The sequence below is a fragment of the Monodelphis domestica genome, chromosome 6 (genome assembly GCF_027887165.1).
Source record: "Monodelphis domestica isolate mMonDom1 chromosome 6, mMonDom1.pri, whole genome shotgun sequence".
NCBI classification, from domain to species: Eukaryota; Metazoa; Chordata; class Mammalia; order Didelphimorphia; family Didelphidae; genus Monodelphis; species Monodelphis domestica.
Genome location: NC_077232.1, coordinates 249,390,044 through 249,408,543, shown reverse-complemented (window position 1 = coordinate 249,408,543; position 18,500 = coordinate 249,390,044). Strand labels below are relative to the sequence as shown.

At 35.8% G+C, this 18,500-nt stretch overlaps 1 long non-coding RNA gene across 2 annotated transcripts in view; it reads left to right on the top strand.

Annotated features, from left to right (window-relative positions):
• Positions 1–18,500, top strand: part of LOC103098737 (uncharacterized) — a 91,440-nt gene that overhangs the window by 11,987 nt on the left and 60,953 nt on the right. For both annotated transcript variants that reach the window (XR_001622819.2, XR_008912984.1), the window contains exon 4: positions 17,987–18,180. This is a non-coding gene — a long non-coding RNA (uncharacterized LOC103098737). The remainder of the gene's footprint in view (positions 1–17,986; positions 18,181–18,500) is intronic.

The following is an 18,500-nucleotide window of genomic DNA, read 5'->3' as shown; positions in this document are numbered from 1 at the left end:
GGGGGAGGTGCAATATGGAGTATCTCCACTGCTGTGACCAAGCTGTGTCCTCTGTGCTTCTCCTTGAGCTGCCTTCCAGCCACCCATATTTGGAGCTCTGAGCCTGGCACAGCTTTGCCCACAAGGTACTTCCTTCAGGCTAGTGCCCTTGCCAGTCCAGAGATTCCAGCCACTGCTGGAGGTTCAGTACTGTGGATGGGAAAGGGGTCCTGGAACCTTCCTTCTTCCTTCCCCTTAAACCTGAGTGTTCTTGAATTCAGGCTTTTTGGGGGTGTACCTTTTAAGTTGAGTCCAGCAGGATGGTTCCTTAGCTCTGCCCTGTTGTTAGGTTTGGTTTATAGTCCCCTAGGAGCATGTGGTTTATAATTGGTGAGGAAGGGTTTTCAGAGGTCTGAACTTTCACTGCCTCTACTCTGCCATCTTGACTCCACCTCCGTGATTTTACTTTTTAATGAAATACATTTTTGTCTCTTGAAAGAAATAGCTATTTGGTCTTTTTTTGGGTGTTACTTTCTCTTCCTAACTCTTAAATCTGTCTCTGTCTTGTCTCTTCTTTTCTCCTCTCTCCCTCTCTTCCTCTTTCTCTCTCCCTCCTTCAACCTCTCTCTCACCTTCCCTACTTCCCTCTCCCTTTCTCTCTTCTTCCCTTCCTTTCTCTCTCTTTCCCTGCTCCTTTTCTTTCTCTCTTCCACTCCTCTCCATCTCTTTCTCTCTCTCTGTTTTATTTAGTATTTGTACATTGAGATAATTTAGTATAGGTTCACATACTTTGTCTTCCTTTGCCTAAAAATATCTTCTCATAAAATATTCCTTTCAGACATAATAGGCCAATTTATGTAAATTTGTTACTTTATAATTTTTTAACCCGAGGGAAATTAAAATCATATATAACATTTTTGTTTCTTTATTAAGTTATAAAAAGAGTAACATATGTAGTATATTCACTGTGCAAATATAAAAATATTAAGTGAAGAAAAAATCAGGGAAAGGGAAGGATGAGATTAAAAAGAAGTAAAAAAAACAGAGACATGACCAGTTAACTAAAAAAAGAGCCAGTATGTCTGGCAGGTTTAGTTTTTTGCAGATCAGCATTGGCTCATGGATGATGAGAACAATATTTCTAAGTTGGCTGATATTTAAAGTATTTTTCAAATCTTTATGTGTTGCAGAAATATGATCTATTATCATTATTATCATTAAATCTCCAATGCTCAGGGAATATTTAATTGAGCTGAGCAGAATCTTAATAAGTAACAGTTTCAGTTGTATAAGTAGGGAGAGGGTACACAAGATATAGATATGCACTCTTGGAGAAAGAGACAGAGAGACAGAGATAAATAGAAACAAAGACAGAGACACACAGAGAAAGAGAAGAGAAGAATGATCCTTGGACCAAGGTTCAAGGGAAGTTCTATTGTCTCACATATCCTAAGCAGGAGTGAAAAATAATCTTAAATGATTTAATTTCTTCCAGTACTTCCTCAAAGTAAAGGAAACCTCCCACCTTCCCTACCATTTCTTTGTTGCAAACAGACTCTTGTGTTATAGGGAATTACATGATTAAGCTGAAATATAATCACCTTGGCTCTTACTCTGGTGATGCCTTTGGGAAAATTGAGGAAACTGGAAAAGCACATTACTTCTAGGCCCCTCCCAAAATAATTGCATTGGAAAGTTTTAATCCAGGCATTCAATCCGCTTAGAGGGGGAAAAAGATTGTGGAAAGGAATAAGTGTGAGGTACATAGTTGATTGGTGAATTGGAGGTGGGGAATAGAGATTTGAGGGAGGATTTTCCTATGAAAAAATATTCAATTACTCCAAAGTAGGAACAGGATTTTCCATACTGGATCAGATTCCCTGATCCATCTTCACTAATTCATCTTTGCCACTTACTCTATGGCAGTAACAAAGATCTGATACTCTTGAGGATGCTGAATTCAGCTATCATTTTCCTGATTAACTTTAAAAATGTTTCTAATCAGTTGAAAAATGAGTTAAAAGTCATCAAGCTTAATGTTAGCCATTCTATTGTTGAAATGTATTATTAAAAATGTTAATGATTTTATTTCAAACTATTAGTTCATAAAGGATAGCTTAAAAATCTAAGTTCTGAAGATTAAGAGTATGTGTATATACTATGTAGAACCAAATACTGCACAGAGGAATCCTATATAAAGCAACACATTTCAAAGCTGGCCACCACACTACATAATATTTTTTTCAAATATGCCTATTTTTTCATAGAAAATTTAAATATATATATATATATATAGTGTATACACAGACACACATACACACACATATATATTTGTATATTTCTATTCAGGATAACCAAATGTCTAATGAAATTACTTTATTTTCTGCCTTTGGGCTTATAAGAAATAACCTTGAAGAAGGCACACTGAGTCATCAGAGATATTTAGGAAAATAGGATCATAGAATTTCAGCTGGAAGGAACATTAGAAGTCACTGAGTCCAACCACTTTATTTTACCAGTATGAAAATGGAGTACCAGTGAGGTTAAGAGATGTGTCCAAAGCCATACAGGGAATAAGTGATAGAAGAAAGATTTAAACCTAGGTCCTTTGCAACCCAATCTGGCACTCTTCTAACTGTCCCATACTGCCTGCCATTGAGGCTTCTCTTTATTTGCTTCTTCAAAGAGGAATTATGAGCTATTCTTCCATGTAACTGAGATTTATTTCTTTTTTTTCTCTTTAATTTATAGTGGGAATAACAAGGTTTATCCAATCAAATTCTTTTAATAGTCTGTAAATGTTTTGGTGGTTGGACAAGGAACTCACATTAAAAATAGTAACAATCAAATTAAAGTTTATAGACATTCTAAAACCTACATGAATTTTGATATACTTTTCGCTTCTTTTCCACTTCTGACAGTGTTGCTGCAGAAGTAGAAGGATGGGGCAGTAAACTAACATCTTTCCCTCTTAAATTTAGTCTAGTTTTCCCCCAAAAGGTATTGAGAACATTCTTGAGACTTAGTTGATTCACAGGACTAAAGGCTTAGCCATTTCCTGGTCTCCTGAGTACTTAACAATTATTAGGAGATCCTGGCACTCTCTGATGTTGGCTAGAAGACCCAATAGGCAAATCAGGCAAGGGAACTTTGCTCAATTGAATCAAACATATCAAAAAAGTTGGACAATTTATTCAGTATTCTATACTAATAGCTTCTCACTTCTGTAAAAAAAAGTAAGGGAGCTGTCTTCTCATATATTTTATTTGGTGCCAGACTTGGTCATTATAATTTCATAGCCTTCAATTCATGATTTTTCTTCTTTTTGTTGTTCTCAATTATTTTATTACTGTCATTTATTCATTCACAGTCAGGCAATTAACAAGTGTTTATCATGGGCCTTCTAAGTACCAGATCAGAGTGCCAAGGATACAAATACAATGAATAAATCAACCACTATATTTAAGAATCTTACATTCTAATGGGGAAACTATAATCTAATGCATAAGAACATAGAACACAAATATAAAGAGAATAAGTACAAGATGTTTATATCCAAGGTTGTTTGAAAGAAAGAGGGCACTAGCAATTTTGGTGATGCCCATGTAGAAGGTCATACCTGAACTATGTCTAGGAAGAAAAGAAGGACTCTTTGAGGGAGATTCAGTGAAGGGAGAGTACATTCCACTGAGTGAGGGTCAGCCATTGAAAGGCATGAAAATGTGAGATTCTGGAATATTGTACATGAGGTACAGAGAGAAGGCCAATTTGACTAGATCACAGGCTATGGATGGTGAGTAATTGACAATGAAACCTCACTGGGCCTCCATATTCACATCAGTAATGTTGGGACAAAGTCGTGAGGACCTTTGAATCCTAAATAAGGGAGCTTATATATGATCTTTGAATCAATTGGAACCAATGAAGTTGATTGAATAGGAGTATATAATATTGTTAGATTTAAGCTTAAGGAAAATCATTTGGACAAGAGTATGGAGGATGGGCAAGAGAAGAGACAACTTGGGTCAATGAGACCAATTAGGAGGCTATTCTAATGATTTATGTGGGAATCAATGAGGGTCTCCCAAATTAGAATGGTAGATGTGTGTGTAGAGAGAAGGGAATGGATGCCTGAGGTATAGGAATAGCAATATTTGGAAACTGATTGGATATGTGAGGTGAGGGAGAGTAAAGTGTTGAGAAAAACACCAATGTTATGAAACTTCAAGCCTTGAAAAATGGCAGTGTTTTCTTTAGAAATAGGCACATTTGGAGGAGGGAGGGTCTGGGGGAAAGATGATAAGTTATAATTTGTACATGCTGGGTTTGTGATGTGTTGAATGGCATCCATTTTGAAATGCCCCAAAATGAATTGGCTATGTAAGACTGAAATTTGTGAGGGACTGGGGCTGGGTATGACTACTCAGAATAGATATGTATGACTAATTAGCATAGAGGTGATTATTAAACTCATGATAGCTGATGGAGGGAACTTCAATGTGGACCAAATGGAGGGAATTCCATGATGAACCTGAGGGAGAGAACTCTATGATGGAGCTAAAGGAAAGAGAAGGGAGAATGCAAGAAAGAATGGTAGAGACAGAATGAGATAGAGATAGGTAAAGATACAAAGATAGAGATGATAGAGAGGGAAACCGACAGAGAGAGGCAGATGAATATATAGAAAGCAGGGAAGGAGACAGAGAATTTAGGAATATTAACTGTTAGGGATATGATATAGATCATAAACCATTAAAAAGAAACTGAGAAGGAATGGTAAAAGTAGGAGAAAAAACCAAAAAGAGTAGTGTCATGAAAGTTTAAAAAGGAGAGAGTATTTAGCAGGAGAGGATGGCTAACTGTGTCAAATTCAACATGGACTGAGAAAAAGACTATTAGATTTGGCAATTAGAAGATCATTGCAATGACCAACCAAAGTTCCAGAGCACTAATGCTGAAGCATGCTATTATCCACCTCCATAAAGAGAGGTGATGGATTAAAGCTGCAGGATGAATTAAACATGGATGATGTGTTTATTTTGCTTGATCATGAGCATTTGGACAAGAGACTTTTTTATCAGTTGGAGAATATGTGTGGGAGAGAGAAAGTCATTGTTTGTTCATTTAAAATAACCTTAAAAAAAGAGAAATATTTTTTAGTTTGGGAGAGAACAGTTCAAATTGAGTGATGAAGTCAGAAGCCAGATTGCAAAAGGATGTATGAAGAGAGGAGGCAGTTTGGTTAAGGCAGGGAGTTGTAGGAAAGTAGGTTGAGGGAGCAGTAGGGCTTTAGGAAGGTTTTTTAAAAAAGGATTGGGGAGATAGGCATGTCTATACTTGCAACCTCCCGGCCCTCGAGAGGTTGCAAGGAGAGAAGATAGAAACAGGATAGAAGTTTTGGATCCCGCGAAGGGCGTGAACGAGCCGACTTTAGAGATGTAAATAATTGAGTCAGTAATCAATTATTGATTTTCGGGAGCCACAGCCTGCTCCGACCACTGGTGGTTATTAATTCAGGCTATTCCCATCCAATGGTCTCAATTTAACACTGCACTGGTCAGAGGATAATGCTAGCTCAGAAGGAAAGGAGATCAGAAACTAAAGGAGGTAGATAATGCTAGGTATTAGCATTAGAAAAGAGAGAGAGACAGGGAGGTCTGGCCAAAAGGCCAGGCCTCAGGGAGAAAGATAGAGAGGAGAGAGAAATGGGAGAAGTTGCTCCATTGCAAACCTGTCGATGTCCTCCAAGTGGGCGGGCTGGCTGTGACTCGCTCATTTTATTCTCTTTGATATACAAATGAGCTCAATACATATTGATCAGTTACAAGATACCTCAATACATATGGATGAGTTACCTGGCGTATTGCCATTGGATAATGCAACTTATGACAAGGTGAAGGTGGGGTTATTATCCTCGGGAGAGTGAGACAAAGGGAAGCAAGGTTTCGCACCTAAACTTTAGCCATGCTGGGAATAGAGCTCATTGCCATGCGCAGGGTGGCCATGTGCTCACTCACAATCCTTGTCTCTCCATAATACCTATGGGCTGGACTGCTACAATACTTCAGTAGGAAAGAAAGCAGTAGAAAAGGAGAACTGATAGAGGCAAAAAAAATCACTGAGATTCCAACTTCTGGAGAAGATAGAAGGGGATGGGATTAAAAATCACATGTAGATGGTTCAGTTTTGTCAGAGAATGGTCATAGCATTAGCAGAAAGGGGAGGGGGAGGAAAGGAAAGCACAGAGGACAATTCTAAGTGAGTTTAGAGATGAAGAGGAGAGAAGAACAGGGATATCAGGTAGAATGGCTTCAATTTTGTATATATGGCTTTCTTGTCTTATTTTGCATCAGTTCATGCAATTCTTCTCATGCTTCTATACAGTCACCATATTTGTTGTTTTTAACAGAACATATTCCACTACATTAATGCATCCCAAACCTGTTCATTCATTCCTCTATTGACAGATATATTTTCTGTTACCATTTCCTTTTAACTAGAAAAAAAATACTGCTCTAAATATTTTGCTGTATATGAGATCTGCCTTTTATAACATTGTCTTGATTTTATTTATTTTTTAAACTTGATTTTTATTTTAATAGACAATTTTTCAAATAAGTTTTCTGAAGTTATATGATCCATATTGTCTCCCTCTTTTCTTCCCTTCTACCTCCTGGAGCTGACAAGCAATTGAATATGGGTTATACATCTTTTGTCATACAAAACTTATTTCCATATTATTCATTTTTGTAAATGAATAATCTTTTTTTTTTTTTAAAAACCCTTACCTTCCATCTTGGAGTCAATACTGTGTATTGGCTCCAAGGCAGAAGAATGGTAAGGGCTAGGCAATGGGGGTCAAGTGACTTGCCCAGGGTCACACAGCTGGGAAGTGTCTGAGGCCAGATTTGAACCTAGGACCTCCCATCTCTAGGCCTGGTTCTCAATCCACTGAGCTACCCAGCTGCCCCCTTAAATGAATAATCTTATAGGACCAATCCCCTCCAAAATATATCCAAATAAACAAATGATAAATCATATGCTTTAATCTGCATGATCTTTCCAACAGTTCTTTCTCTGGAGGTGGATAACATTCTTTTTCATAAGTCTTTCAGAATTGTTCTGGATCATTGTATTGCTGTTACTAGCAAAGTCTATCAATTTGATTGTTCCACAGTATTGTATGTACTGAGTATAGTGTTCTCCTAGTTCTGCTTATGTCACTCTGCATCAGTTCACCTTGGTATTTCCAGCTTTTTCTGAAATCATCTTGTTCATCATTCCTTATAGCACAATAGTATCCCATCACCATCATATACCACAATTCATTCAGCCATTCCCCAATTGAAGTACATCCCTTTAGTTTCCAATTTTTTTTTGCCACAACAAAAAGAGTAGCTATAAAATTTTTTTATAAAAACAGGTCCTTTCCCATTTCAAAAAATCTCTCTTTATATACTTAGTAGTGGTATTGATTGCAAATTGCTCTCCAGAATAGTTGGATCAGTTAATATGGATCCTTGTTAATATGGAATCTACCTGTTGAGGGCATAGACAAAATGAGCCTCAGCGAATAAGAAAGTATGGTTGCATTGTGATTTGCATCATTGGTGGTACTATTGATAATGATGAGACAGAAAAAGCATTTTCTGGTAAACTACCTAGTTGAAGAGTTTCTCAAAGAGGTAGTCATATTGTCTCCACTTTCAGAAGTTGGGATTTTGGGTAAAAGGGACCACAGAATTCAGAGTACATTGATCTATTCACATTTTATGCCACCTAGAAAGTTGTGTTCATCTTATAATTGATTCAATTATTTATTTTAAAAAATCAATAAAGACCTAATTTTCCATGTTTCTCATTTCTATAGTTTAGTATTAAATGCAAGAATTTCAGTTGGGATTTTTATAATACTCAATATACTTTAAGAGGGAGATGTCTTTAAGAATACACCAATACTGTGTGACCCTGGGCAAGTCACTTAACCCCCATTGCCTAGTCCTTACCACTCTTCTGCCTTGTAACCAATACATAGTATTGATTCCAAGAAGGAAGGTAAGGGTTTATTTAAAAAAAAAATACACCAATAGCTTCAAGTTATACAATGAGTAATTGGAAGCAATGGAAGGATTGTGAAGAGGTCTTTATTCCTAAGCAAGCAACATATAAAGCAATTTGAATCAAGATAAGTACTCTAAAAATGAAATGGAAGCATGAAATTCACAGCAACGAACACAAAAACAAAATCCTCTCCCACACTCTGGCAATTATATTGCTCCTGGTGTGAGTCAGAAAGAGGTAAATACTCTTGTAGCAAAGTGTTCAGTGATGGAGTCATAATAAGAATAAGACTTTGCATCTATGAATCTGTTATAGCTCCCAAAGTTATTTTCCATTTATCTCTCCTGATCTCCAAAGTGTCATTGTGACCTAAGTAGTGTAGAGATTTTTACCACCATTTTGCAGGTCAAGAAATATAAGTAGAAACTTTTCAATACACTGCTATCACAGACACAATGGAGATCTTGACTCCCATTCCACTGGATCATTTAACTTATGGTACTGGATGGCACTCTAAAGTTTGAACCTGAGATAACATGGTAGTTTTTCAATTTTGAGGGTGTTTGAACTTAAACAAAGTTATTGTGCCAAGTCGGACTTCCCAAGTTTCCCCTTCCTAATTGTACAAGCCACAATTTAATTTCTAATGCAGCAGCGAGGTGGCTCAGTGGAAAGAGTTTTGGACTTGAAGTCAGGAGGACCTGAATTAAAATCCAGCCTCAGACACTTAGAAGCTATGTGACTCTAGAAAATCATGTAGCCTCTGATTGCCTCAGTTTCCCCATCGCAAAATGGAGATTATAATAGCATCCACATCTCTGGGTTATTGTGAGGATCAAATGAAATAATATTTTTGAAGCACTTAGCACAGCACCTGGCACATGGTAGGTGCTATATACATAATTATTTCTTTCTCTATTTTATTACCTCCCACAAAGCTAAAAAAGAAGAGATTTTGCCACTAAATGCTTGTATTTAGGGAAGAGGTTGAGTTCTCTCATCACCGAATAATCCTGAAGAGATTTACACTCCTCTAGACTCTGATCCACAGATTGGCTAAATGGGTTTGCTAAGTATAATAGAGATTTGGGATGGGACAGAAATTATCTCAAGTGGGATGTGCAATTTTTTCACTGTACAGTAAGTACATGGATTTCAAATTTTATTCACCTTGGTGTGTGGTCTTTGTAAATTGCCATGCTCCCCTCTCTCGCAAAACATTCCTCATTATTAACCAGCATTTACAAGTGCCTACTATGTGTAAGGTGTTGTGCTAGGTGCTAGAGACATAAAAAATGAAAGTATTCCACCTCAAAAAGCTTACTTTTGGGGGGGGGGGAGAGAGTTTGGTTATACTGACTAAAAATGACTGAATAGCAACAACAGAGCATTAACATTTGGGATAATTAAGAGATGGCACATGAGCTGAGTCTTGAAGGAAGCTAAGGATTCTGACAGGCTGAAAATGAGAAGGAAGCATTTTCCAGGCATGGAAGGGAAAGCACACAGACAGGAGATGACATGAAAGTTTGCATTTCTTGCAGTTTAGTTCACATGGTCTATAGAGTAAGTGAAAAGGAATAATATGACATGTCCAGAAAATGAAATTAGGGCTAGATTATGGAGGATTTAAAAATGCCAAACGGATGAATTTTCATATTTTCTAAAATATAGGAGGGAGTCACTGAAATCTGAGGATACGTGATAAGATCCATGACTTTTTTGGCAACAATGTGGAGGAAGGATTATAGTGGAAAAGTGAAAGACAAGATGAAAGACAGAGAAATGTGACAAGATTCTATCTTAAAGAGATGTATCCTTCTAACCAAAGTTCCTGTCACAAGCTGTACAAATATCCTCATTGACACCTTCTCAATAAATGTCTTGTTATTTTAACGCAATTCTTTAGAAACATGCTGTTATACTGTATAACTTATAATCATATAAAAACATCAACTAATTAGTATTTATTAAAATGGGAAAATTAGTAGTTTACTACTTCAGGTTCTCAATGGTTCTCAACAAGGCAATGAAGGATGATAAAAAGCTCATATATCCTTTTCTCGATTACCTAGTTTCTCTTAAGAGTAATGGAGAAACCACTATGTTCTTAGGCAGCCCATTCTACTTTTGGGTATCTTTAGTTCTTAAAGAGTTCTTCCTTACATCAAGCAGAAATTTATTTCTTGGCAATTTCTTGGATATATTTTGCCATTAACAGTCATTTATTTTCTCTCTCAGAAAAAGAAAACCTTGGCAACAAATAGCCATAGTCGAGCAAAACTAATTTTTACTTTGACTATTTAAAAAAAAATGTGTCTCATTCTGCATCTTGAGTCTTTTGGGAAGTTGGTAGCATGCTCCATCTTCATATCTCTTGAACTGTGATTATTCACTCCATTGATTTGTTATAGAGTCTTCATTTCAGTCCTTCTAATCTCTCTTCCACATGACAACCCTTCAAGCACTTGAAGACAGCTATTATGCCTTTTCTGGATTTTCTTTTTTCTAGGTTAAATATCCAATTCAATTGCTTGGTCTTGGGTTTTCCTTCCATATCGGCCACCCTCCTTTGGCGTATAGTCAGGTTGCTAATATCCTTCCTAAAATGTAACATTCAGAACTGAACACAATATTCCAAATATGATCTGACCAAGGAAGAGTACAGTGGGATTATCACCTTCCCTATTCTGGACTCTACACTTCTATTAATATAGTCCAAGGTCACATTAGCTTTTTTGGTCACCTTGTAACATTGTTGACTCATCTGGAGCCTGGAGTCCATTAAAATAAGCAAATCTTTGTTACAGGAACAGTTATCTAATTGTATTTTAGCTATCCCACTCTTGCACTGGTGACTTTTTGAACCCAGTTGAAGGACTTTACATTTTTCTACATTACAGTTTATTTGGAAATATATTTAAATCTATTCTCTTGACCTGTAGGGTTTTTTAAATCTTATCACCTAAAATGTTATTTATCCCTCCCAGTATTGACTTACCTGAAAATGAGTAATTATGCATCTATACCTATATTAAATAATAACACAAGAAGTAGAGAATGGATAAAAATACTTCAGAATGAAATTGGAAATTTATATATTTATGGTTGTTAATTATAGTTTTTTCAATCAATAAAAAATCTAATTTTTCTTCATCCTTCCTCCATCGCCTTCTTCCCCAATTAAGAATGAAAGAAAAACAAAACCTCTATCACAAACATGTATAGTGTAGCAAAATAAATTTCTACACTGACCACATCAAAAACAAATACATCTCATTCTTCACTTTTGAGTCCTTCACTTTCAGCCTCTATTTGGAAGCATATTTCATCATTAATCATTTGTAATCACCTTTGCTCATTTTAGTGATCAGGGTTCCCAATTCCTTCCTTCCTTCCTTCCTTCCTTCCTTCCTTCCTTCCTTCCTTCCTTCCTTCCTTCCTTCCTTCCTTCCTTCCTTCCTTCCTTCCTTCCTTCCTTCCTTCCTTCCTTCCTTCCTTCCTTCTTTCCTTCCTTCCTTCCTTCCTTCCTTCCTTCCTTCCTTCCTTCCTTCCTTCCTTCCTTCCTTCCTTCCTTCCTTCCTTCCTTCCTTCCTTCCTTCCTTCCTTCCTTCCTTCTTTCCTTCATCTTTTTACCTTTCTCATTTCCCATACTGGAACTTCAAAGTGTCTACATAGCTTGAGTCTTTTCATCAGGAATACTTGGAAGACTTCTATTTCATTAAACATTTTCCATGAATAATTATGCTGAATTTTTCTGGATAAGTTATTCTTGACTGTAAGTCTATATCCATTAACTTCTGGAATATCATATTCCAAGTTCTCTTTTTCTTTAGTTAGAGGCTACTAAATCCTCTGTGATCCTAAATGAACCGATCAGTATTTGAATTTATTTTTTTCTGGATGCTTGCAGTATTTTTTTCTTTGATATTAAGCTCTGAATTTTGACTACATTCATTTTGTCTTTTATTTTCAGAAGGTAACCAATGGATTCCTTCTATTTCTACTTTTCTCTCTGGTTCTAAGAGATCTGAGCAGTTTTCTTTTAAGACTTCTTAAAATACAAAATCTAAATTCTTTTTGGTCATGGCATTCAGGTAGTCCAATGATTTTTTTTTAAATCTTGAGAGGATTTAATGCGTTAAAATAGGTAAAGAGTTCTGTGAAGATTAAAGCACTATGTAAATACTAACTAATCTTATTATCCAAAAATCTTTCATCATTCTGAACACTCTCCAGTTTACCAATTTTCCTTTTAAAATGTGACTCCTGGAATAGACTATAATAATCCAGATTTAGTTTTGGCAAAGCAGAGTACAGTTAGATTATCAGCTCTCTAATCTTGGACACCATCATTTTCTTTTCTTATTACCATTTCTTTTCATTTTTATATATAACATAATAATGTAATACATATAATTTTGTTATGATTATGTTATAAATTGTAATAAATATGCATATCCAAGAGAAACAAATTCTTACACTAGATATGTTAAAAATATTTCTCATTCTTTTTTCTTTCTCCACTCCTCCAAGGCAGGTAACATGATATAGTTTATATAAATATTGTCATATAATACATATTTCTCTGTTCATGTTGTAAAACAAGACACATATTTCTTATGCTAGAGAAAAATTCATGGAGGAAATAAAGAATGGCATACTTCAATCTACATTAAGGATCCCCCCCCCCCCTTTTGTGGAGATGGATATCCCTCCCTTTTAAAATTATTTATTTAGAATATTTTCCCCTGGTTACATGATTCATGTTCTCTCCCTCCCCTCTTCCCTCCCCCTTTCTGGATCTGACAAGCAATTACTCTAGGTTATACATGTATTATTGCTGAAAACTGATTTCCATATTATTCATATTTGTAATAGAATAATCTTTTAAAAACAAAACCCCCAATGATATTCCCATAGAACCAAGTGATAGAATCATATGGTATTTTTTTTTCTGCATTTCTACTCCCACAGTTCTTTCTCTCAATCTGGATAGCATTCTTTTTCATAAATCTGTCCCGATTGTCTTGGATCATTGTACTTCCATTAGTAGCAAAGTCTATTACATTTGATTGTTCCACAAAGTTTCAGTTAATGTGTACAACATTCTCCTGGTTCTGCTCATTTCACTCTGCATCAGTTCATGGAGGTCTTTCTAGTTCATATAGAAACCAAGCAGTTCATCATTCCTTATTATAGCACAATAGTATTCCATTACCATCATATACCACAATTTGTTCAACCATTCCCCAATTGATGGACACCCACTCATTTTCCAATTTTTTTTGCCACCATAAAAGTGCAATTATAAATATTTTTGTACAAAAATTTTTCATTATCTCTTTGAGGTACAAACGCAGTAGTGGAATAACTGGATCAAAGGGCATGCAGTCTTTTGAAGATCTTTGACCATAATTCCAAATTGTCTTCCAGAATGGTTGGATCAGTTCACTGTTGTATATCACTTGGAATTGTCTTGGATCTTTGCCTTGTTGACTATAACTAAATCATTCAGTGTTGATCATCATACATTATTATTGTTACTGTATATAGTGTTCTCCTGTCTCTTGTCACTTCATTTTGCACCATTTCATATTTTTTCAGGTTTTTTCCCCCTTTGGTGATCATCTTCTTTGTTATTTCTTATGGCACAATAGTATTCCATTACAATCACATAGCACAACTTGTTCAACTATTTCCCAAGTGATGGACATCCCTTAAGTTTCCAGTTCTTTGCCACTACAAAAAGAGCTACTATAAATATTTTAGAACATATAGTCGTCCCCCCCCCACCACCTTTTCCCCTTGATCATCTTAGGAATTAAATTTAATTGTATTAATGGCTTATAAGTTCTATAACTCTTACTAGTTATCAGTGTTCCCATTTCTTTCTTTTAAAAAATCTTACCTTCTATTTTAGAATTGATATTGAAAATTAAGAATTCACTGATCCTTAATCTTTTTCTCTTCTGTTTTCCAATTCAGTTGGTCTATTCCATTAAACATCATATACTTTTTCCTACTTTTTCAGTTTTTCAAATTTGTTTTAATATTTATTGATGTCTCATGGAGCCATTGATTATCATTTGGTCCATTTTAACTTTCCATGGAATTTTTTGGTAGGGGAAAATTTTGTACTTCTTATGCCAAGATGTTATTTTCCATTCCATAGTTAATTTCTTTTTCAGTTTTTCCTTTGAGCACTCTCACTTAATTGATTAAAAAATATTTTTAAAGTTCTAAAACAAGTATTATTTCTTTCTTCCAGGAATTTTGGTGAATCTGTATCCAAGACATGTTTTTCTTTGTAGCTTTATTTAAAGATGCTTGCAGTCATTCTCTTCTTCTGGGTTTGTGTTTTGAGCATCTCTGTCACCATAAGAGTTTTTTTTTAATGATAGGATTCTTTATTACTTGGACATTCTTCCAGAATATTGTTTAACTTTGGATGTGATGTTAGAGTTAGGTTCTGTGAATTTCTAGAGGGAAGGTCTGTGATGATCCTATTGGTACTTTCTTAGGATAGTGGATATTGTGGTGTTCCAGACTCTCAGAGAAAGAAAGCTTAGGTTGGGGTTTTGCAGGATTTTAGGACTTCCAAAACCTTATTGTCTTTATTGTCCAAGCTCTGCTAATTCTTGACCTAGATTTGGGTCAGAGCAATAATATATTGCTGCTTCACTCAGCCACTATCAGTCAGTTGGAATGCTCTACAGGTTTTGAATTATAGAACTTCAGGCTTTGCTTGGTTAGGTATTTCTGGTCTCATTATTCCTCCACAGACTGTAGACTGGGGCAGAAATTGGAAACAACAACCTGCTCTGAATATAGTATCTGAATCAAACCACTAATATTTGCTTCTAAATTTGCTTTTGTACATTTTCCACAGCCTGCAACTGTTCCTCACCTTGGATTGCCACCTTTAGGTGAAAGTCTCTTTTTCAGTCTGAATCAGTGACTCAGAACTGGGTAGTGGGCACTTATGTTTGTCTTCAGTTCCCCAGTTTGGGTCTGAAGGTGCCTTGGTATGGGTCTAGGAATTCCTCTTGCCTTGATGCACAGCCTCTCCTTGCATTCTAAGTTTTTTTTTATCTACCATGCTCCTGGCCATACCCTGACTCCAGTGTCCTCAGAGCTCTTTATCTATATTCCTATGCTGAGCTAGTCTGGAAGAATTAGTCACTCTGATCTTTTCTTGGATTTCACCACCAGGTTTTGGTTTTGTGCATTTTCTAGGTCTGTTTGGAATTTTGGCAGTGAGGAGTTTGCTGTACTGTTTCTTGCTTCAACAGTGCTATTTTAAAGGAGGCTAGTCTTGGTTAGTTGAAGTGATTAATTAACCTTTCTTAAAAAATTAAATCTATTTTCAATTAATGCAAATCTAATTTTTCTTCTTCTCACCTCATCCCTATTACAAATGTGTATAGTCAAGTAAAACAAATTCCATCATTAGTCTTGTAAAAAAAAAGCCTCAATCTGCACTGAGTTTAATGTTTCTCTATTTGGAGATGGGCAGCATGCTTATCATGAGTCCTCTGGGATTATGGTTAGTCATTGCAGTGATCAGAATTCCTAGGTTTTTCAAAGGTTTGTCTTTTATTATGAAGTTATTTTATGGTTCTTCTAACTTTACTCTTCATCAGTTCATACAAATCTTTCCAGGGTTCTCTTGAAACTGTTAATTTTATAATTTCTTACAGCAGAGTAATATTCCATTAAAATGCTTATTTTTTATTAGAACTTTATCAGGAATTCCCCCTTGCCCGTCACCATGAATTCACTAACTATCTGGTGATGCATAGACTTGGTTGAAAGGATAAGAAATGGAAAATGAATGGTCCATGGACACATAGATAGTGAACATAAGGATCAGAGGATTGTGTTCATGCCATCTGACTCCATGTCCTTTGTTCTTTTCATCACACCAGGCTGCTTCTCCATCTCAATAAATTATCAAGTATTTATTAAGATCTTTTTTATAGACTAGACATGTATTAAGCACTGAGGTTTTAAATACAAAAATAAGTTAAACCCTGTGCTCAAGAAGCTTACATTTCTAGTAGGTGGATCCATTTTTTTATTTGGTTTTAGTGTCTAAGTCAAGGCATTCATATTGTGATTCTTTTTTTAAAGGAGAAATAGTAATATAGATTTGACTTTTAAGTCTTGAGCAAGAGGTGAAGAGAGGAATCAGATGGATAATTTTGTGCATGGCAAGGCAGATGGAATCCAAGATCACTATCCTGGTGGTCATTCATGTTCTGATAGATGACTAGATGAATGAAGCATGATCTGGGGTGGGAAAGAAATGGAGAGCTATAGTAAAGATTAAATAATCTGAAATATAAATCTTTCTCTATCTATCTATCTATCTTCTATCTATCTATCTATCTATCTATCTATCTATCTATCTATCTATCTATCTATCTATCCATCCATCTTTCTATCTATCTATCATGCTCTTTTAGATCCTAAGTCAGAGCAGCAGGGAATGAGAAAAAATAATTGAAATGACAAATTTTGAACACAGATTATCCAATGATTTTTTGGAAAGATGTAGTTAAAACAGCTCTCTGGATTCAAAGGATTTGTGTCAAGTTCCCTGATCTGCATTTACTACTGGCATGACCTTAATTAAATCACTTAATTTCCATCAAGACTTACTATGAATTAGGCACTGTGTTAAGCAGTGAAAATATAAACACAAGCAGAAAGAAAGACAATCCCTACTCTCAAAGGGCTTATATTATAACTGGGGAGACAACTTATAAAAGGAAGCTGAAAACTGGATTGGAGAGAGAGGTATCCAAAGCATAAATAAGGAATGAAAACATGGCTTGCTGGGGCACGTTTCTTAAAATGGAGGTTCTGGAAGGACCTGGCTAATTAGATGAAGAAGCATCAAAGGCTGAATATACTTCCAGTATGAAGAGACCTGGTTAGAAGTGAACTTTCAGGATGAGGAGGCTTCAGGGACAGAGTGAACTTCAGAGATGAGAAGTCTGCTTTGAAATGGAGAAGCTCAAGGGGCAGTGAGGTAATTCAGTGGATAAGAGCCAGACCTAGAGACAGGAGATCTTGGGGTCAAATGTGACCTCAGACACCTCCTAACTATGTGATCCTGAGCAAGTCACTTAGCCACAGTCTAATCCTTACTCTTCTTCTGCCTTAGAACTGATACTTAATATTGATTCTAAGACAGAAGGTAAGTTTTTCTTTCTTTAAAACAATGAATCCCAGAGAAGCATGAAGGTCTTTGAGCTGACTTCCTCATCTAAAATGAGGAGGTTGGCCTCTGAAGTACCTTTCCTCTATTTGACCTTGTAACTTTTCTCAGGAAAATCACATTACAGGTATTACTTTGGTGTGGAATAAATTAGAACTCAGAAATAACTGGGTGTGAAAGTAGAGAAGACTATAAACAAATACACAAGTGGGACTTCTGTTTTTTTTCCATTCCTGGACAAAGAGTAGTCCCTTAAAAATTAAAGGTTGATATTGAATATTGGGATAAGTAGTGAAATATAAGAATGTTAAAATCTTGTATACAGAGGGATAAAGATATCACTTATTTACTGAGATTTATGGATAATATAATCCATTGAGTACTTAAATGTTAAAGTTAATCCTCTTTACATAGTATGTCTTATAAGAATCTGAATGAGGAGGATTGGCATAGAAGAACAAACAGAGATAGAAAATTTAGGATTTCCTAGAAAATATCTAAAAAAATGAGACTGAGTTGTGTCTGTATGACATATGTGCATCAGGACTTAATTTTGCATGCCTGTTTGAGAAATGGCAATTCTTTCTTACTATATAGAGAAACAATCAGAGGCATTGAAAAATTTACTTTTCAGGAAGATGATAATAATTTGCACTTATTCCTGTATTTCCTTGTAAGTTTCTAAATGCCTTTCTTATATATGTTTATCTTATCCAGCTATAAGCATCTGGAGGACTGAGACACAAGGCCAGTGACCTACTGACAGTGGGTATTCATGACTGGTTGTTCAAACAGACAATTTGAAGGAAAAATGATAAATCATCGGTCCATGAGCTGAAAGTTGACATGAAAATATCTTGGTAACCCCTGATGTCAGTCAGGTCCAGATGAGGATAGTTTGAGCTATGAAGGTAAGGATTTACAAATTGTGCTCTACTGTTTGACCAATGTGTTTTCTCATTCCCTTTCTGTCTTGATTATCTAGAGAGGCTGTTAAAGATAAGGTTTGGCTGGCCAATCAGGAAACATTTTGCCTTTGAAGCTGACAAGAATGACTCATTAACGACCAACCAGGAAGCTTGTGTCTGGAAAATTCTTTTCAAAACAAATGTTTTGAAATGAAGGTTAAAAAAAAAAGGTTGTGTGTGCTCTGACATCCAAACACTATAGCCTGTGTATACACTGGTTTATTCTCAGTCCAAAGATTTGTTTGCTGTACTGGAGCTGCCTG